The sequence below is a fragment of the Pseudopipra pipra genome, chromosome 5 (genome assembly GCF_036250125.1).
Source record: "Pseudopipra pipra isolate bDixPip1 chromosome 5, bDixPip1.hap1, whole genome shotgun sequence".
NCBI lineage: Eukaryota > Metazoa > Chordata > Aves > Passeriformes > Pipridae > Pseudopipra > Pseudopipra pipra.
This window is the reverse complement of record NC_087553.1, coordinates 5,854,957-5,875,224: the sequence shown is the minus strand read 5'-3', so window position 1 is coordinate 5,875,224 and position 20,268 is coordinate 5,854,957. Positions and strand designations below refer to the sequence as shown.

At 39.8% G+C, this 20,268-nt stretch overlaps 1 long non-coding RNA gene across 1 annotated transcript; it reads right to left on the bottom strand.

The window, feature by feature from the left end:
* Positions 1-644: 644 nt before the first annotated feature.
* LOC135415264 (uncharacterized) lies at positions 645-12,581 on the bottom strand. The gene is made up of 4 exons (XR_010431032.1): positions 12,048-12,581; positions 11,502-11,570; positions 3,247-3,301; positions 645-917 (listed from the first exon to the last, which is right to left on the bottom strand). It is a non-coding gene; the product is annotated as an uncharacterized LOC135415264 (long non-coding RNA).
* Between the last annotated feature and the right edge of the window lie 7,687 nt (positions 12,582-20,268).

The following is a 20,268-nucleotide window of genomic DNA, read 5'->3' as shown; positions in this document are numbered from 1 at the left end:
AGTTACACAACAGGAGCCCGATAAACCTTTCTACATTCTATGATTTTCATACATTAATGAGAGGGTGATGATAAGGTGTTACATCATACATGTGCAAGACTGGGCACTGTTTGTTACGACAGAAGGACTAACTAGATTCATTAGAAACAATCTAACCTCTCCCTACAAGAAGAGTTCTTAATTAGTATGATGTGCCCAAGTTTCAGTCACCACCTTGTAGATTTACAGACCCTGATGCTTGTGCTGGTACAGTAGTAATTAAGATCCAGGCTTGCAAGCCAGGTAGTGTAACAAAGCCATACCACCTGCATGTTGACCAAAAAAGGAAATTCATAGTACAAAATCACCAGAATTAGAGATCCATTTTTTTCATCATCTGCAAGTGGAGTTAATATGTCTGTGTACTTCTCTTTGAGTTCAACAAGTGACAAAAAATGGTCTGGAATGTATTTCAGCTGAAATAAGATGTGTTGGCAAGTTAGGTAACTTTTCTGTTTCTTACTCTTCATGGGATTCAACAGAGGGTTGGTAGCATCACATCCAGTTGTACTACTGTCCTTGGAGCTGGCTTTTCAAAAGCCAGTATTTACCAATGGGTGCTGCTTTGAAGGTTTATTAGACCTATGATGGCGAACTTTGCTCTTTTTTCCACAGTGTGATTAGCTTTGCCAAACACCTGACTCTGATCTGACCTGTGAATCAGCCTGTTTGTACCATTTTTCAGAGGGGTGACCAACCCTCTTATGACTGATTCCAAATCAGCTTTAGTCATCAGGTAGATCACTAGTGCTTAGCATACTGCAATCTTACCAGGTACCCAAAGGCTTCTTCTCTGGAAGAGGTGCTGCCATGGGGCCACAAACTCACATCAGAAAAACGTCCCTCTGCTCCTTCTGCAGGTGCATCGGTGGCATTCCCTGAGTGCGAGCAAAAAGAAATTGCACACGAGCAAAAGTCTCACAAGGATGAGGGACTAGACTCTCTGAGCCAAGAAGCTTTCACATGAAAGAGGAAGCAGGGAGCAGTGGAGGGGAGGAGCACCAAATCCAGACGTTACCTCAGGCATTAACGCCCTGAGGGCAGCTAGAGGTACGTTAGTATGTTTATAGAGACAGATTAAAATCAGATTTCACACATTGTTATCTAGCACACCAAGGGTTATGAAAATCCTCTTTGACTGGTGAAAGCACAATAGAATAGTGGTTGGTTGCCCAGCAAACCTGAGGAAGCTTGGCTCTGGTCCATGCCAACAGACAATACAGAAACCACACAATGAACAGTTGCTTTTGTACTGAACTCAGATCTTTCCCTCGCTGGGGAAATCTTCTCAAGTGAAGGAGGACGAGATCTGAAAGGTAAGCTTGTAGTTACACAGATCCACCCTATCTTTTACGTACACCTCAGTAAACTATTACTCAGACTGTGAAACCAGGCATTCACCTCCTGTGCCTTTTCACAGCAAGTGTTATTTGTACTCAATCACTTCTTTAAGCCTTTGAGCATTCTTCTTTTTTTATTCCCAGTGTCCTTCCAGGCAAGAGCAAGGATTGCATGTGCCTTGACCAGCTGCCAGCCCAGCCTCCTTGCTCTCTGAGCTGCCTAGACCAGAGGCAGTCAGTGACCAGAATGTGGTTGGTGCTGAGCCCAAGCTAATGTTGCTGTGCCAAAGATAATAACACTTCTGTCCCAGCTGAGCTAATGGAAGCTTCATGGTGGCTCACAGAGTGGCCCAGGAAGACTCTCATCAGCCTGGAAAATACCATGTAGAAAAACCCAGTGTGACTTTCAAAGAAGGAAAGAAATATATGTGCTTATAGGCAGAAGAACAGGGTCTTCACACGACACCTGTGAAGAATTTAGCAGGTATGTTGTACACCAAGTAACTCTGTCTGTCTGAGCTCTGTCTTGCTCCAGCATTTCCTATTATCGACTGCATTTAACACATTCCAGCAGGCAGATCTGGGCACTCTCATTGATTCAGAAACTATTTTACTGTCTGGATCTCAGTTATGCAGACTATCTGTGCTTGTAACTCTTGATCTGAAAATAATGTGGGACTTTGTTAAGATACGATACCAGAAGGACATTCTCACATGATACCAGAAGGACATTCTCACACTAAAACATTAGGACAGAAAGAGGTTTTAGCATCTGTCCTTCCTCCCATAGTTACAAGAGACATACACACTTACTTTCAATTCCAGAAAATTATTAGCCATAATTAGTCATTTCAATGCTGTCTCCCAAAGGAGCACTTTTGGATGTTTTCCATTAAATAAAATGGTAATATTTCTCATTTATGTTTTTATGTCATTCCAGCTCAAGGAAACTCGTAACCATGAGTCTCACTGGGGCCAAAAGCAGGCATGACAATGTCTCGAACTTTAGGAACAATATTCATGTCCCACAGGCAAGAAAAAAGGAGCATGTTACTATCAAACAAGAGTTAACAAAATCATGAAAGCATGGAGATGTGTTTGCAGACAGTCAAATCATAAAGCTGAACTCACCTGAAGCTTAGGGAACATCGGTGAAGCCAGTGGAAGCATTTACATATGGTCAGATGAACTGGAACACTGTATTCTAGCTATAAACTATCTGACTACACTTTAACCAAAGTTTTATTATTAAGACAGCATCTTAACTGAATTTCCTTCCTGTTCTTGTGCTCTGAATAAGCCCATATATTAAACCCACTCTATACTGACTTCAAGTACATGGAACCCTTCTGTAAAGAAAATACAACAGGTCTGTGCATAGAAATTTGCAGCTCTGGCATATTAAAAGAAGGTCATAAAAGTGACTCCCCATAAGCCCCTGTCACTACCTGAGACCAATTCACTGTAAAGCATTTTATAGAAAAATTGTCAGGGGATTACACATCAAAATGTTGGTAAAATCATACAGAAGAAATCCTGGAAGAAGCCTCAGAGGGTTATGTAGTCTGTCCTACTGCCCAAGATAGGACCAAGGCACTTAACCTTGACTGAGGCATCTCCAGTCTCTTCTCATGGTCTGTGAACTCCACAAGCAACTCTTCTTAATACTGGAAAGATTTTTCCTAATATCCAGTTTAGACACTCCCCTCTCCAGTTTGACCTATTACTTTTAGTCCTATCCAGCACAGACACAAGAAAAGAAGTTATTCCCTTTGCCTTTATAGCAACCTTTGTACATATTTAGATGAGCTGCCTAATTCTTTTTCCTGGGGACTATTTATCCAAAATTAATTCAACATTACATTACCTTTTTTCTAAACCTCCAATCATTTTTGCTGCTGTCCTGTTGACTTTCTCAACCTCTGTAAAACCAGAGGAGGAAATGTAACACACTGGTTCACACAACCTAGGAGGACTTTTGACCTTTTTGAGATTAAATTATTATTGACTTATTTTCAATTTGTAGCCTATTATCTATAGTGCCTCTGTGATCCTTTCATATGCCAACTTTTTTTTTTCATTCTTCAGAAACCATTCTGAAAATTTTCTCCTTTATTTTGAAAGTGTTGCAACAGATATACTAATTTAATTTCAGCCACATAATTTGCTTCCAACACACTAATCCATCTTTTTAATATAGGAGATGGAAACCACAAAAAAATCTGATATTTTTGCAGGAGGCTCAGCTTGGGCAAGGTTCTGTCACAGGCCACAGCTTTTGTACCAACATGTACAAATATATAAATATATATAAACAGTTAATTATCTTGAAGTTTGATAAATTGAAGCCCTCCAGGGTTAGATAAGCAAACTTTATATCTTTTGGAAGAGGGAATTTCCCAGCATCCCAGTATAACACACAACTGTTGCTTCTAGCTATGTTAGGGCCCAAAATAAAACTAATTAAAGACCAATGTAAGTAGAATTCTTCTAAAAAATAGTCAAAAATAGCGCAGCCTGAAAAAGTATGTCATTTTATTCTGCTCTTGAGTTTTGCGTGTATCTACAATAGATAGGCTATTATATGCTTGAAATAGAAGGAAAGAACATATTTCAAAGGTTTTTAAAAATTAATTTTTGTAATTTGCGCACATATTTACTATTATTTTAATTACTCAGCTGAGATTATCTACACATTATTGTTTATTCTCCCTGATCCAACCTTTGATTCACCCTTGTACTTGATCATATACTCATGTCTGCAATTGATGTACAGGAAATTGATGTGCTATTTGTAAAATTTTCTGAAGTGCTTCAACATGAAGTTTTGAGTATTTGGAAAACATAATCCAGTAAGTTTCAACATGTGTTAATTGAAGTAACATTTCTCTGTGGACTGATTCTTCTGGAAGTACTACAGCTAATTGTATATACCTTTTAACCTGCCTCATGTCAGACTAAGTACAAAATATTTCCCATTTCTCTGAAAAATCATTTTCACAACAGCCTTTATTATGATCTGTGTCACTTCTGCACAAGCACTTCTTATTCATGCAGGTATGAAAATAATTAACAATCACATTGCAATTTAATACCAAGCTGATCTTTTCCTCTGTGACATTTTAGGTCTTTACTTTCCACCTCTTTATTTTCCTCTTACAGTAATTTTAGCAATTTATATAGCAGAACTAAGAATTTCCAGGTGCATTGTGTGTTAATATTGGTTATTAAATTATACTAAAAAATAGGGTTCTGTAAGTAACAAAAGGTTTCTTTAGAACAGTGCATCTCCAGCTTTTGGAAGCATAGACTATATCAAAATATCTGTTTGGTAATTTCACTTTGCAACTAGTTAGTGTCCACAGATTTCAATATGCAAATGAGCATATTTTACAATCCTGAAAGAAATATTCGTGGACTTTAACTCATCTCAGGCAACTTCTTAATCTCTTCTTTTTATTTCTTTCTACACATGAGTTTTAAAAGATGTGAGGGGGAAGCAGAAGAGATCAGAGTGAAATCAAACCTTCAGCTCGAGTAGAATGTACTGAATTGCTTGTAACTTCTAGGTACAAAACAAAGATAAAGAATAAAACAAAGAGCAGGATCATAGCAAATATTCTCTAAGCTCTGAGGTCTCCAGTTCCTGAGTTTGAGAAGCAGAACTGAAATTATTGAAGTCTTTCTGTTCACTCTTTCAGAGATGGGAAAAGGTGTTAACTTGGCTCTTTTGTTTTGAGAGTATTTCCAGAGAAAGATGAAAACAGAAAAAAAGCCAACAAAACAAAAAAAGCCAATGAGGACAATTTATCTGAACCCCGGTGAACACCAGAGGTGCAAATCGGTTCTTCTGTCTTTAGCAGTGTTTTAATACAGAGCTGAAAAATGAGTTCCCTAACGATTTGCTCATTCCAGTACAAAGAACATTTAGGGTCAATAACAGGCAGAGTTAATTGCAGTAGGTCAAGTTTAGCAAACAGTTGCTCAAAGGCATCTCCAGAAACCTCTCAGATGGAAAGGAAGTGCACAACAGAAATGTGCTACCTTACTTCTGTCTATCCTGACACACATTGTGTTTGAGGTGGAGCTTCATTCACTCCTAGAAAAGAGACTTGACCTCAGAAGGTGATTTGGAAGATGAAAGAAATGGGAATCAATAAAGTTTAGTTGGACAGAGACCTGTCTCACACACATTATGTCTACAGGTTTAAACCTTTACTGAGAGATATTTGCATAGCAGGCAAGTATCAATCAATCTTCCTTCTCACCTTTCCTCTTTGATTCATTTTGTTCTCCCAGGTTTCAATAAGATAGAGCTTGAAACTGCTCCAATATGTTTTGAGAACTGCTTTGCTCACCAATCATGACTTTCAAACTGAGACTGCATGATCCAGAAGATCCCTGCTTTGCCTACTTCAGATCAACATCGTAAGCCTGCATCATCTGTCTGGTAGGAGCCATGTGATCCAAAGTGTCTCATTCTTCCAATCCCTTTTTGTTCTCCTTTCAATTTCTGAGAATTTGTTCCTGACTCATATTTCCTCACAACTATGGACATCTTTTCATGGAAAGATGAACTTGAGCAGGTCAGCATTTTCCATAAACAATAAAATAAGTAGTGTCAGATAATTCTGCGCTAGCTTTGTACATGTTTCTCCTGATATCTCTTTTTGGATAAAAGATATTATCCCTGTGACTCCTTGGAGAGAAGCTTTGTGTTTAGTTCATATAATTAGTTGGAGCATGGAAGCAGAATTTGGCCCATGCAGCTGAGTGGAAAGGAAGTCTGCAGCAAAATAATTGCTTCTCTTAAATAATGTGACTACAGCTTGGAATAAACAGTGCCTTCATTAACTGGCAAGTCACACTTGTTCTTTCTCCTCAAACTTAAACAATGCCACAACGAAATATCTCTTATTGTCTTCTGCCTGCAAATTCCCTGCAGAAAAGAGAAGTAGCAACAAATGGTGAACATACAGGTGAAGAAAAGCAGGGATTTTTTCTTTTTTTGATTGACAGCCTGGCAAGAGGCAGCGGCAGTGGCAGTGGCAGAGGAGGAAGAAGAGAAGGAAGTCTGGAAAGGGCAGCAAATCCTTGGGATTATGTTCATCCAGTTCCGAGCAGGACTTACCTAATAGTACAGGAAATGTATTATCTAAAAATCCCATTCATTACACATACCAAAATGAAGTTGCGTCAGTTCTGAAATTTGCCATACCACTATCCTGTACTCATTCAGAATAGCAATGACCTCAGCCATTTTTTAAGAAATAGCCATCGTGATGTTTTAAGAGTTGGCAAGAGATTTTTGAAACCTTTCACTGTGGCAAATTTAAAGGAAAACTGGTTTACTTCAGAACACGCTAACCCTTCAATCCGTATTACAGCCACTTGAGCACTGGACAAAGTGGAAAATAAAAACAATTTTCAAGCCTTAATTTTTTAAGATAAATTGTACTAATGCTTGGCCACAGTTTTAATTATGTTTTCCTAGTTATCTATCCCTAGGAAATACTCCTACACTTGGTTACTCAGTCCTGGATTTCAGTTATTTATCCTGCTAAGTCCTATACTACAGGGGGAGAAAATAAAAAGAGGTTCTCTAAGTTTTGATTCCTACAGTTGGTTTCTCCCTTGATACTGCACAGAGGTGTTCTTAATGAACCACTGTGTGAAGCATAGATTAATGTTGTTTTATTCATTCAAGGAAATGGGCAACTCCATCTGCTCTGACTGAGATGAAGTGAAATGGTGAGAGCAAATCCATATTGCAATACTGTATTTTATACGGAGGGACCTGGAAGACATAAAATACAAAAAGGATAACAAACCTGCAAAACCCCATGACAGCTATGAACTCTGCCTATTATAAACATCCATTAAGCCTGTTTTTTTTCCTTCTAGTCTCTGAACTCACCATGTACCACCTTGGTGAAGTGGAAGCACTTCATTAACATATTCTGACAACATGAAACAAAAATAAGTTTTCTACTTTGTACCCCTACCTTGTTTTAAGGAATTAAAAGACTAAGCAACATGTTAAATGTTGCAAGGAAATAACTTATTTGACTGACCTCCCTTGAAATTTGATAGATGTCAATTAGATGTATTTTAGCCTACAGGATGATACATTTTATTCATTCACTACCAAACAAACTCAAGAGTTGAGAAGATATGAAAGAACACGTTTTGCAAAGCTAGCGCAATCCTATGTGAGGCTACCCTTTCCTAACAACCTTACAATGTTATCCAAACTGCCTAAGGTAAAGAATGAATATAAAGGGAGAATACACATTATGTTTCACTAAAGAGAGTAGATGTTAATTTAATTAAATAAAAAGGCTTCATAGTGCTTTCAAAGTAACCACAAATGTAAACACATTTAATCCCTGGGAAAATGTCTATTATAGTAGATGGCACAGCTCATCTGGTGAAACTGCGATGGAAACATGACCAGAGCCTTCACATGGGAGCAATACTGACCCAAATCCCTCTTTGCAAAGTAAGATTTCTTTTGACACCAGCTTCTGGTGTTTAAAATGACCCCACTCATCTCTGCCATGACCACGGTTCACTGCCATTGTAATGCTTGGTAAAAACAGCCTCTCCTCAGTTACATGAGGCAAGTCCTACACGTTAAAAGTTGGTTCTAATTAGCTCTTATGTGTCTGAAAGCCAAATATGACTATATACCTGTAACAGAGTAATGATAGTTTTGTATGCCACGGAGCCAAACTGGTTCTAGAAATCTGGTAAATGTCCTTCAAGTTATATTCCAGTTGAGCAAAAATACCTGGGTGAAACAATGCACCAACATAATACATTCAAACTCCATTAAGTATTAAAATCCTTTGTTATGGTTACAATACCTTTACTTAACGAGCCCCCTTTGTACGGATTTAAGTAGGACTTATTAAGGAAGACCACAAGGGGAAACATAAATGTGACTGGGACAATCAGCCACAGCTTTTGCTCAGGTGTTCCCTTTCCCTTCTTTCTCCAAAACATTTTTAGTGTGATCAGCAAGGACAAGATTTCATTATCTTTACTACTGCCATCTCTAATTTGGGACTATCAAATATACATCCTTTCTAATGCCTTTCTAATAGAATAGAATCATTAGGGTTGGAAAAGACCCTTAAGGTCATTGCAATCCAGCCATTAACCTCACATTGCCAAGGCTGCAACTAAACCATCGCTGTAAGTGCCACACCTACACATGGTTTTTAAAGGTCCTCCAGGGTCCATGACCCAATCACTCCCCCGGGAAGCCTATTCCAATGCTCAATAACCCTTTTGGTGAAGAAATTTTTCTTAATATCCAATCTAAACCTCCCCTGGTGCAACTTGAGGTTGTTTCCTCTTGTCCTATCTCTTGTTACCTGGGAGGAGAGACCAACCCCCATCTGGCTACAACCTCCTGTCAGGGAGTTGTAGAGAGTGAGAAGGTCCCCCCTGACCCTCCTTTTCTTCAGGCTAAACATCCCCAGCTCCCTCAGTTGCTCTTCATAGGACTTGTCCTCCAGATCCTCTCCCAGCTCCGTTCCCTTCTCTGGACACCTCCAGCCCCTCAATGTCCTTCTTGAAGTGAGGGGCCCAAAACACAGGATTTGAGGTGTGGCCTCACCAGTGCCCAGCACAGGGGGACAATCCCTGCCCTGGTCCTGCTGCCACACTATTGCTGATCCAAGCCAGGTGCCATTGGCCTCTTGCCCCCCTGGGCACACCTGGGCTCATGTCCAGCTGCTGTCACCAGCACTCCAGGGCCTTCCCAGACGGGCACTTTCCAGCCCCTCTGCCCCAGCCTGGAGATGCAGGGGGTTGTTGTGGCTGAAGTGCAGGATCCAGCACTTGGCCTAGATGAACCTCATCCCACTAGCCTTGGCCCAGCAATCCAGCCTCTCCAGATCCCTCTGCAGAGCCTTCCTGCCCTCCAGCAGATCAACAACTCCTGCCCAGCTTGGTAAACTGACTGAGTGCCATCAATCCCCTCATCCAAATCATGGATAAAGAATTAAACAGGACTGACCCCAATACTGAACCCTGGGGAACACCACTACTGACCAGCTGCCAAGTGGATTCGACTCCATTTCCCACTCTCTTGGCCTGACCATCCAGATAGTTTTTCACCCAGCAAACTGTACACCCATCCAAGCCATGAGCACCAGTTACTCCAGGAGAATGTCATGGGAAACAGAGTCAAAGGCTTTACTAAAGTCCAGGTAGACAATATCCACAGCTTTTCCCTCATCCACTCAGTGGGTCGTCTTGTCACAGAACGAGGTCAGGTCAGTCAAGCAGGACCTACCTTTTATAAACCCTGGGCTGGTTGAGTGTGATGCCCAGTTGTCCTATATGAGTTATGTGATGGCACTCAAGATGATCTGCTCCATAATATGGTGTTTTGGACTCTCTTATAAGCTGGGCAGCACAAATTTAGGCACTTTTTCAGCACCAGAGATAAAAAGCAATGAATACTGAGAAATGAGCCTTTTCCAACAAGCTAAATTTTCTATTTGATCATGCTCTGAACTAAGTGTAGCACAACTATTCCACCCTTCCCTGGAGGCAAGGAATTAAATGCTTCCTTTTGTCAAGTTTGATAAATGTCCATGTAAATCAGATTGGATGCCATCACATTGAGGGAAGTATTAATTGTCCTTTTCCTTTGAATTGGGACATTTTGTGCTCTGCAGTAAATGCAGTAAAGCATTATTAGTGGAAGGGGGGACTGGGCACGATTTCCTGAGGACTTGAGAATCCTGAACTGATCTGAAGTCATGCTGAACTTCAAACAAAAAAAAAAAAAGTGAGAAGGAAAAGGAAAAAAGGGTATGAAAAAAGGAAAATAATAAATGATAAAAAGAGGAGAAAGTAAGAGCAAGGGACAATAGTGAGGAAAGGGATAAAGGGTGAGACAAAGTGAGGAAAGAAGATAAAAGGAAAGCAGGGAAATAGAGGGGGGAAGCAAGAAAGAGAGAAAAGGAATGTTAAAAGATGTTACAATTGGCATTTCAAGAGCATTCTTCACAAATTAAACATACAAGGATATGAGGGACATCCCCATATAAGGGGAGGAAAGCAGTGAAGTGAGACTTGTACAACTGAATCTAGATTTACCTTCTCCTACTCCTACTAATTTTCTTTTGTTCAAAGTATGGGGAGAAATGATCATACCAAAAATAAGCGAAACTAGCAACTGCCATGTACTGGTATGATGAAATGGCCACGGCAACATTCACTGGGATCCTATAATTTCACATTGTGTTGAGGAGGTGTAAAATAATAGCGCAGACCTGGCATAATTATGACAATTGTTACTTCACTCAAGTATTAATTCTGAGGTTTTTCACAAGGCTTTATTTTTTGAGCAGTGAGTAATGCCCCAGACCATACAACTCCTCTGTCTCCATCACCTCGTTAGACCAAAATTGCTGTTAGGACACAGTTTATATTTAACAATAATAATGTATATAGTCACAGGATTCCATGAATGAACATGGGCAGACAAAGTTTTCCCTACAATCATGCTTGCCTGGGCAAAGAACCTTAATGTAATAGAGCTACGTGAAATTCCTGTGCTACGTGTTGCTTGAAAGCCTTTTTTTTTTCAGCATAGAAAAGATGGCATGTGTAGATAGATATTTTTCAAACATACCCTCATTAAGACACCAAGAGTTAGCTGGAAATGGTTTCCCTCCCCTTATTCATCATCTGTTATTGTGGTATTTCACCCAAACCCCAGAAGACTGAGGAGTAGCGTTGGAAAATTCCCCTCCCCTTAAAGGTGTAGATTTCACTCTCTGCCAAATAAAATTAAAAACTAGTAATAATTTTTTTAAAAAGCAGCTTCATTCCTCACCCTGTACATCTGAATTGAGGATATTGGCAAATACTTCATAGGGATGCCAGTAGCCTGCTATTATATTCACAACAGCTGGAATTGCAGACCCTAATTTGGAGTAATAATGTAATACCATAAACGCTTGTTTGGTTTTGGTTACTGCGCTTCACCTTTCACAACATCTGTCCCCACCCACACAGGAACAGTTTCATCTTACAAAAATTGGGATAAGCCCTATTATCTGTATCATGGTGTCAGTAGACATGTGCATGGCTTACATTTCCAGGTTATGTTCTGGCAATAGTCCTTCCAGATGAAGTCCTGTCCCCTTCAAGGCCTAGCTGTAACTGCAGCAGCTCGCTTGTTAGGTCTCTTAGTTTCCCTTCTAAGACCAGCTCTGCTCCTTGGCATCACTTCTCCTCTGTGGCCCTGAGCTCCTTTCAATGGTTTGCTTTGCTACCCCAGTGGCCTCCATCCCTCCAGCACTAACTGACCCACAGTGACAGCAGACATGATCCTCCAGCATGGGGACCATGTCTAACACAGCAGAGCAAACCCTTCTGATCTCAACAACACTTTCTTAACAAGGGACCCTTTAGCACTTGAAAAAAGGCCCAAACATTAAAAACAAACAAACAAATATCTTCCTTGAAATGTTAATAGCTCACTTAGTGGTGGTGACAGATGTCAGGTTGACACCACAGGAGCAGACAGCTCTCAGTGATGCATGCACAGGTTCTGGTTAGGCACTGATAGTCCTGTTTGCCTGCTGTACCACCCGCAGACCTCCCCTCATGAATACAACCTGGTGCTGAAGCCATCACCTGCAGAGACCACCTTGAAGGGCAGTGTAATCCCCATGCCAAATTAATGCTTAGGTTCCGAGCTGACACTGACAAGAGAGGTGCCAGTCTTGATGGTCTTTTTAATGTAGATACCTGCCACCCACTGAGAGCCAGACTGAGAGACCATCAATTCACGAATTTATTCTATTTATTTTATGACATCACATCAATTAAACTTCTATTCCAAAACCTCGGGTTGTAGCTGCAAATACCTCCAGGCAATACCTTCGCATTTAAATTAAAAAAATACCTCACTTCATCTGGCTACTTCTGTTCCTCCTTTCTCCTCATTGTAGCTCGGAAATGACATACAACAGATGAAGGAGTGTGGAAACAAACTTAAAATCTCCATTTTAGACGTTATCCCAGCAGGTGTGCATGTTTTTCTTGGAATTTATGAGAAGTAGTAAATAGTGCTAACTCAGCTCTGCCCATCTTGCTGCAAACTGTGGCCAGCTTATAAACACCATCCCATTGCCACTGGTGGCAGTGGACATGACTATCAGAATCTGCTATGGCAGACTCTGAAGATCTAACACGTTCTAGTATTTCCTCCCATTAATGCTGTAAAATTGTCATAAAACCTTTTTTTTTTTTATTTTATCTGTTTGAATTAGCAATCAACAGAGAAAATCTCATGGCAAAGAAATGGTTTGGGCCCCTTTCTGTTCAGATGCGAATCACTTGGCCCAAATAAGCAGGCTGTCACTACTGAATTTCATTACTCATTTCCTGTCATTAAATTAGACGAGATTAATAAATAGAAACTGAGAAACAGTTGGACAAATTCAGTTCTCCAGTGAAACTCCTCCCCAAACAAAACAGTCATTCACTGTATGTACTATGGGGTGTTTCTTGTTCCTTGTAGATGCTCAGGTATAGTGGGATTGTTTTTCCTCATTTGTTTTGATGGGATTTTTTTAATCCCATTTGTCCCAGACAGGCAACTCAGGCATATATCTGATAGAAAGTACTGCTAGATATCAGTCAGGTTTTGAAACAAATGAGAAGAGAATCCAAACAGCAGAAGTGAGACTGGTTGATTTCAATGAGACATGATAGTCACACTGTCCTAATGAGGCCAGAGAGGAGAAGATGCTCCCAAAGAGAAGCACCAAGCAGCCTACACAGCCTTCAGAGCTGTTTTCTCTGCAAAAGTATCCTATTCCACATGTCCCACTAGTGCTCATTCTTCTGAGGTGCTGACCTGAAACTGTCCCCCCATCACAATCTCCCCAAGTTCCTCCATGAGATCAGACTGGTTGAGCAAAGTGAGCGTGTGAGAAAAGCTGAAAGAGAAATAAAAGTCAGGCTGCAGTTGATACTTTGCCCTGAATCTGATCCTGTAGTGCCTGGGCATGGTGAGACAGATGAGACTGTTATTGTAGTGGGAGCTGGCACCAGCCCCTGTATGTAAGTTGCTTAATGCTTTCCATCCTAAGATTATTTCGATCAATTTTTGAATAATGTTAACACCTCCATTGTTTGTCTTTGAAATCTGGCAGAAGAGGGGATTGCCTGAGGGCCAATGTCGTGCCTTTCACTGGTACTGTTAATAAATTCAGATTTGAACAAGTAACAGACGCGTTGAAAATCACAAATTTTTAACTGTATTTTTCAGAACCCAGAGTTATATTGGCAGCTAACAAACACCCGCAGAGGTTTGATATGTCTGCCTTCATGCTGCACCCTGAACATCTCCTTGAATGGCTGGCCCTTGTGCTGGTATAGACAAAATGCCTCTGCCAGTCCACCAAGAGGACTCAGTGTAATAGGCACAGAATTACAACAGCCAGTGTGGAGTCATGGGATGAAAGATCCAGAATGTGGGAGCAGTCAACAAAGAGAGAAGAATTAAATGAAAAGAAGAGGAAGGGTTGTGGGCAAATATGTAATGAAGATACCACTTAAAAGTAAAATTAACTCTAAGAAATTAAACTCACTGTATAACTCCTTCAAATGTCCAGTTCACACAGGGAATGATGTTTTTTAAATGAACTGAACAGCCTCTTGCTGTTTGATGACACTTGTTTGAAAATTGCTTGCACTGTTATGCCTGGAAGTCAAATTTTATCATGGAGAATGATAAAGAACTGTTGGAGTAGAGCTCTTTTGTTACATTTATTAATTAAATGTCTGCAACTAATGTGAAATTACTTACATGTAGCCAGTGACAGTATGCTGTTGTTTTACTTTCCAACTGAAGGTAAAGAAACAACAAATCTTCAATTGGCTTTTGTAAACCTATGTATTGCAGACCTTAATGGTTGGAAAACATCTATATTTTGCCACAGGAGTCCTGTGTTGAGCTGGAAAACAGGATAGCTCCTAGTGCCCCTGAAGATGTGGCAACTTGAACCTAATACACCAAATTAATTTGGACATAATACACCAAATGTTGAAGAAAAAAAGAAAAGAAGGGCAGGGCAGGGCAGGAAAGGGAAGGGAAAGACAACATTTCTCCTTAGGTCATGAATGTGGTCATAGTTACCTTCATTGGTTTACATTTTTGTGCTTAAAGTAGACCATCAAAACAGCAACAGAGAGAGAGAGGAAGGAAGAGAGCAGCACAAGGTAACTGGAAAGCAGTGAACTGTGGAGAGGTCCCATTGCTGATGGAAGGTGGAGGCAATGGCAAATCCACAAGGCATCATGAACAATGCCTAAGAAAAGCCTAGGCTTACGAAAATAGGAAGCAGGGTTGAAATCTGGTCTGCTCTGAATTAGGCAGAACTGCTGCTTTTAGCTCAATCAGCCATGTAGCTGAACATCCCTGCACAGCCCTGGGGACTCACATTCACCTTCAGTCTGCATGCAGTTTTCTATCCTTTGTCTCCCCAACATCTGAACAAGCACTGTGGTTGTGCTCAGAGTGCTCCCAGGCCCAGCACTCTGGCAGGCAGAGCTGGTCTGCTACTGTCTTCAAAACTCGGGAGCTCCAGGGCTTCAACTGCGCGGTCCCGACTGCAGAGTCAGTTATGGAGTTGCTGTAACAGAAGTTATAATAATTGAGTGCTACATCTGGCTCAGCTGAGGTCTCTAGGTATGATGATAGCCTGCAGGAAGGCTTTGCAGTTGTTCAACAGGGGCTGAACACAAAACACTCCAACAAGGCAGAAGTAGCAGTGGCCTGCTTTGGCAGGGGAGAGGAAAACACTGTTCCTGTGGTTTCCATGTCATTTCTACACCCATTTTTATAAATATTCTCTAACTCAGCGTGATCCATCAGCACAGCTTCAAAGGCCATCTTGTGATGACTTCTGAACTTGCAGAGTTTATCTAACAAAAGGGAGGAATTCTGCAAATAAGGGCCTGGAAATTAAGAATTCCTATTCTGGCTGAGATTTAGGATTACCTCTGAGATTACCATTTACTCATTTCCCAGCAATGCTTATAGATTAGTTATTTCAAGACAACATTCCAAACTTTTTTCACAAGAGGCCCTGTTAACGTGACCTTCCTTAACTACTCTTTTGGTCAGCATACCCCAAATAAAGGCTGCACAAATATTTGAGGAGGCACAGGAAAGCTCTTTTGATACCTAAAATCCCATCGTTCTTATAAGAGACTAGGAGAAGATAATATTCATGTCCCTCTCAAACGTCTCTTGTAGCATTGGATTTTAATTCTGCTGCAGATTTTGATGGGTGTTATGTTCTCTTACTGTGCGTATTTTCATGAAACATTATTGAGTACTGACATATGGTATTGAAACGCTTTTCAATACCATCCCATTTTAATAACTAATAAATTTATAGTATCTAGAGGGTATATAGGACCATCAAAGCTAATGGAAGCCATTCTTTGGACTTTAATGCAAACTCACGTTACAATCTCCAAGTTATATTTTAAGTCTGCGCAGTATTTTGGAAGTTCCTAGAAAAAAGGTGTTCCAGAAAGAGGAAAAATCACTGCAAGGTGTAGCTGTTCCTCCAGGATAAATTATTCTTCAAGAATAGAATATATTATGTAATTCTTATAAATTGTGTACAAGACTTCAAAAAAATCAACAAAACCCAATTTGTTAAAATACATGTTAATCACAGTTTCACAACCTAACAAAACAGCAACTTGTATGATTTTCAGTTAATACTTTCCATTTAAAAGTCAGAGCATAACAGGAGAACTGAATCAGTTATGACACGGAAATAATGCTCAGATAAATATATTTAACTTAAAGGAAAGGCTTGTTCATCTCTGCATTAAACGTGGAATGATTAATACCTCAGCTATTGTTTTAATACCTAAAGGGCAACAACTACTATTTTCCCACTGAACTCCAGCACTGACTCAGCTTGCGGTTGTATGAGGTGTTCCTCTTTGGATGTGTCAACTGAAAAGAGAGACTCCTGCAACTGCAGCTCAGCTCTGAAGTCAGAGCAAATGGAAAGAGGCACGTAGTCAGGACCTGACGATGCTGGCATAAATATTTTTTTTTTTTCTGTCAGTCTGCTTTCCCATTAAATGTCAGTTTGGTTTTAAGATTTTATTATTTAATCATACATTACAGTCACACCTGTTAATCTTACTGTATACTGCTAGGTGTGTGGTACACAGGGGGAAGCCAGGAAAACCTCACAATGGATGCTTTCTAGGTGCAGACGTGCAGTTTACACAAGTACAGTTTAGCATTTTGGATCGTAAAAGCTAAAGTTCATTTAAAGTGGATTGACTGAGAGAAAGGACTTTCAGCTCTCTCCAGTACACATTGGTTGCTGTGGTAAATGTTTCTCTACCACAAGATGCAGTCCCAGACATGAGGTTTCATAACCCTTTGCCAACCCTTTCTCACTAACCAGATCAGTCCCGAGTCCTTTCCTTCTACACGCACTTTTAATCTTGGATTTTCAGTTGCTTAAAACTGTCCCAAACCAATCCACTTTGGGTTGAAACACCCTGTGCCCACTTTCTACAAGAAAAGAATTTCTTCCTTAGCTTAATTTCAGTCTGAGAAAATCTTATTTATGTATATCAGCACTCTCAAATCACATGCCTCCCATACATTCCAAGTAAGGTCTTGCACTCACATAGCTAAAAATCACCACCAAAGCTGTACCTTTTGCATGTGGACACATGTAAACATTCCTGAGTATCCTAGCGACATAAATAATGCTATCAAATAATAGAATTATAGCTGCAATTATAGCAACAAATTTCCAAGGGCATCTCAAGTAAATGATGTAACTGATATCCACCCTAATGGGACAGAAGCTAGGAATAAAAGAATAACATAGATTGAGCCATGTGGGAATTTCCATCATGTTCTCAAAAGTGGAGTGAACATAAACCCTACACCTCGGCTGTTTACTTCAAAGAGGGTCTCTCTGGTCAGAAGAGCTTCCTGTTACTCCCCAGATTTACTATTATTTGCAAATAGATAGATCTAGATATACACATATATAATGTATATTTCAAGTACAGGCATATGTACACATAGGGGTATTTATATATATGCATGTAAAATATATATTAAACATCTTTTTGCTATTACATATGAAGCATAATCTATTTATAGACAGGTATATATGAATAATCACCTTTTTTTTTTTTTAATGCACTGGTCCCATTAATTCAGAGGATTAGGACTCAGCAACCAAAAGTATAGCATTCCATTCCATGCCCAGATCTCCCTGTGATAAGTGGGCTTCACAATAAAGTTGAGCTTTTCCCCAGCAAGAGACAGCTTAAAATGCTGAACATGGATTTTTTTTCTCTAGCCAGACCACAAAACCCTTTCTCAAGGAAGAATGACCTCATATCTTATTAACCCAAGCACAAAGTGAGTGAGCTCACACACACACACATCCCCTAGCATACACATGTACATGCAACCACACAGTCAAGCAAAAGCTAAAAGACAGACTTCTAGAAGTAGGACTTTAAAGGAAAAGTACCTAAACATAGATTTTAAGTTCCTTTCTGAAAGTAATGCTTAACAATGGTTCTTCTAGAGCTTTAAAAATTACGTTAGGAATTTGCAGACTTATTTTATACTTTTTATTTTTCCTTCTCTTATTTGAATCTAATAGGCAAATAATTAAAAAAAAAATCCATATTTGTCTTCTCTTTGGATTGCTTAGAGGTGAAAAGAAATTTGATAATTTTTTTTATAAATACTCCCATAGGACAGAATACGCAGAAACCATTCAGGACAAGAAGCACTAAAGCTGCAGAGAAAACCTGCAGAACAGCAGTGAGTAGCTGGACAATGCCATGGAAATGAAATCCTATAAAAGTGTGAGGAAAAGAAATCACACTTCTGTGCATCCTTGCACGGTGTATTTGCACTCCTAATTGTGATTGCTTTGTGTTAATAATGACACGGTAGAAGTGGAAAAGACAGAGATTATAACTATTCTGATAAAAATAAATTAAAGCAAGGCTTGCACAGGAAGAGAAAGGAAATGGACTACAACTTCATACTGGAAAAAAACAGATGACAGGAGAAACATAGTAGCATCTACAAAATTCTGAATGGCAAAGGAAAGATGAGCAGAAAATTTCTATTCCTTATTTCTCATAACACAAAAAATTAGGGAGAATTCAGTTCCCTCCATATCAAAAACAAACACAAAGAAGTACTTTTTTCAGACAATGCAATAATTAAATTGTGAAAGACCACCACAGGATGTTGTGGAGGCCAGCACTATAACTGAGCTCAGGAAAGGTTTTAGCAAAACTCAGGAAGAATAAGTTAATTGGTGGCTATTCAAAATGATGGTACAATGCATCCTCCAGTCATTCTTTAAATCAGCGATTACTGAGAGACAGGAGAATTTAACTGGAGGAGATGATTCACTTCATATTAACCTCTGTGTTTGCTTCTGGCCCTTGCCACAGGCCAGCTGCACCTTGATTCTGATTTAATATGGTTAGGATCTCTGAAGCCTTTAGATATCAAGACATGTGTAAGTGTAGGTCCTATGAAATAATAAACATACACAGAGAACTATGACATTTGCCTCTCATACGTGCTGCAATATAATATCCACAAATTGATGAAGTGACTGTACATGTTAACATGACTCAGCAAAAGACATATGATACAGGGTCATTTTCCCCCTTTATCTCTACACAGTTTCACAGTTCCCTTACTTTTGGTACGTGCAACTGTTTTAATGTCTGAATGCCCATTTTAAAAGGACTACTTGCTGGCTCAATGCTAGGCCTATGCACAGGGTTGTTTGTATCATTGATTCCGCAGGTGTAACATCATCCAGGAGTTGGATTTTTCATAAAATGAAGAAATATGTATTGCAGACTGGTGCAGGGCATTGTGTGACTTCAGTGTTTGTTGAGGAAGCTAATCCCGTCTGAGGCCAGGCAAGTGCTACAAGTTTTCCAAGTCATCCTGCTCTGCCTTTCATCCCTGATATAGATTCCAGTCCATTTAATATATTAGCCCCTGTTGTGCTTGGTTCTGAACCAGAAAAGCTCAGCAGTCTTTCCTTAACTTAAGCACTTGGGCACTTTCTGTGAATTTGGGCTATTTGTTCTTCCTACGTGCTTTGTTTTCTTGTAGGTTTAGTGCACAAATCTGGCTTTCAGCACACTTTCTATTCCCCTTCCCCCCATGACTTCAAAGTATGGATTTTGTAGCAGCTGTATCTTTATTATTCATTAGGTATCAAGATGAAGAAACCAAGCTCATGTCAACTTAGGATATTAGCCCAAATCTCATGAGATGAAGAATCAGCCAGGGCATAACTGAAAGGGCACTGTCCCAAACTCATAAATCATTCCTAACAAACCCTACTGCAGTTTTCTTAGGATTGCCATAAATTTTCAAGGATTACTTATTTTCAACATTACTTTTGAAGTGCAGGCTACCTAAGCAAGGATCTCATATGAAAACTGGGAGTGATAAGTGTAATTTGTAAATTGGTTTCCTTTGAACTTTTGGCAGCACGTTATTCTGTTTGCGATCTCCCCGTTTGCATTGTTGTGTGAAATGCTGGTAAGTTTTCTGCCAGCCTGTAATCCATAGTAGCTGCTCATATTTAAAACATGTCACACTCTTGACATGTTGGGAAGTATCACAGCCCAGTATGATACATGGCTTTCAAATTTTTATTTTGCAACAAGAGGACCAACAGCCTAGATCGGCAGAAGTGACTTTGGTTATTAGAGTTTGGAAATGAACTTGTCTTGCTAAAGCCAGAGAAATACAAGAGCCTCCTTTCATGCTCTTAATGAAATC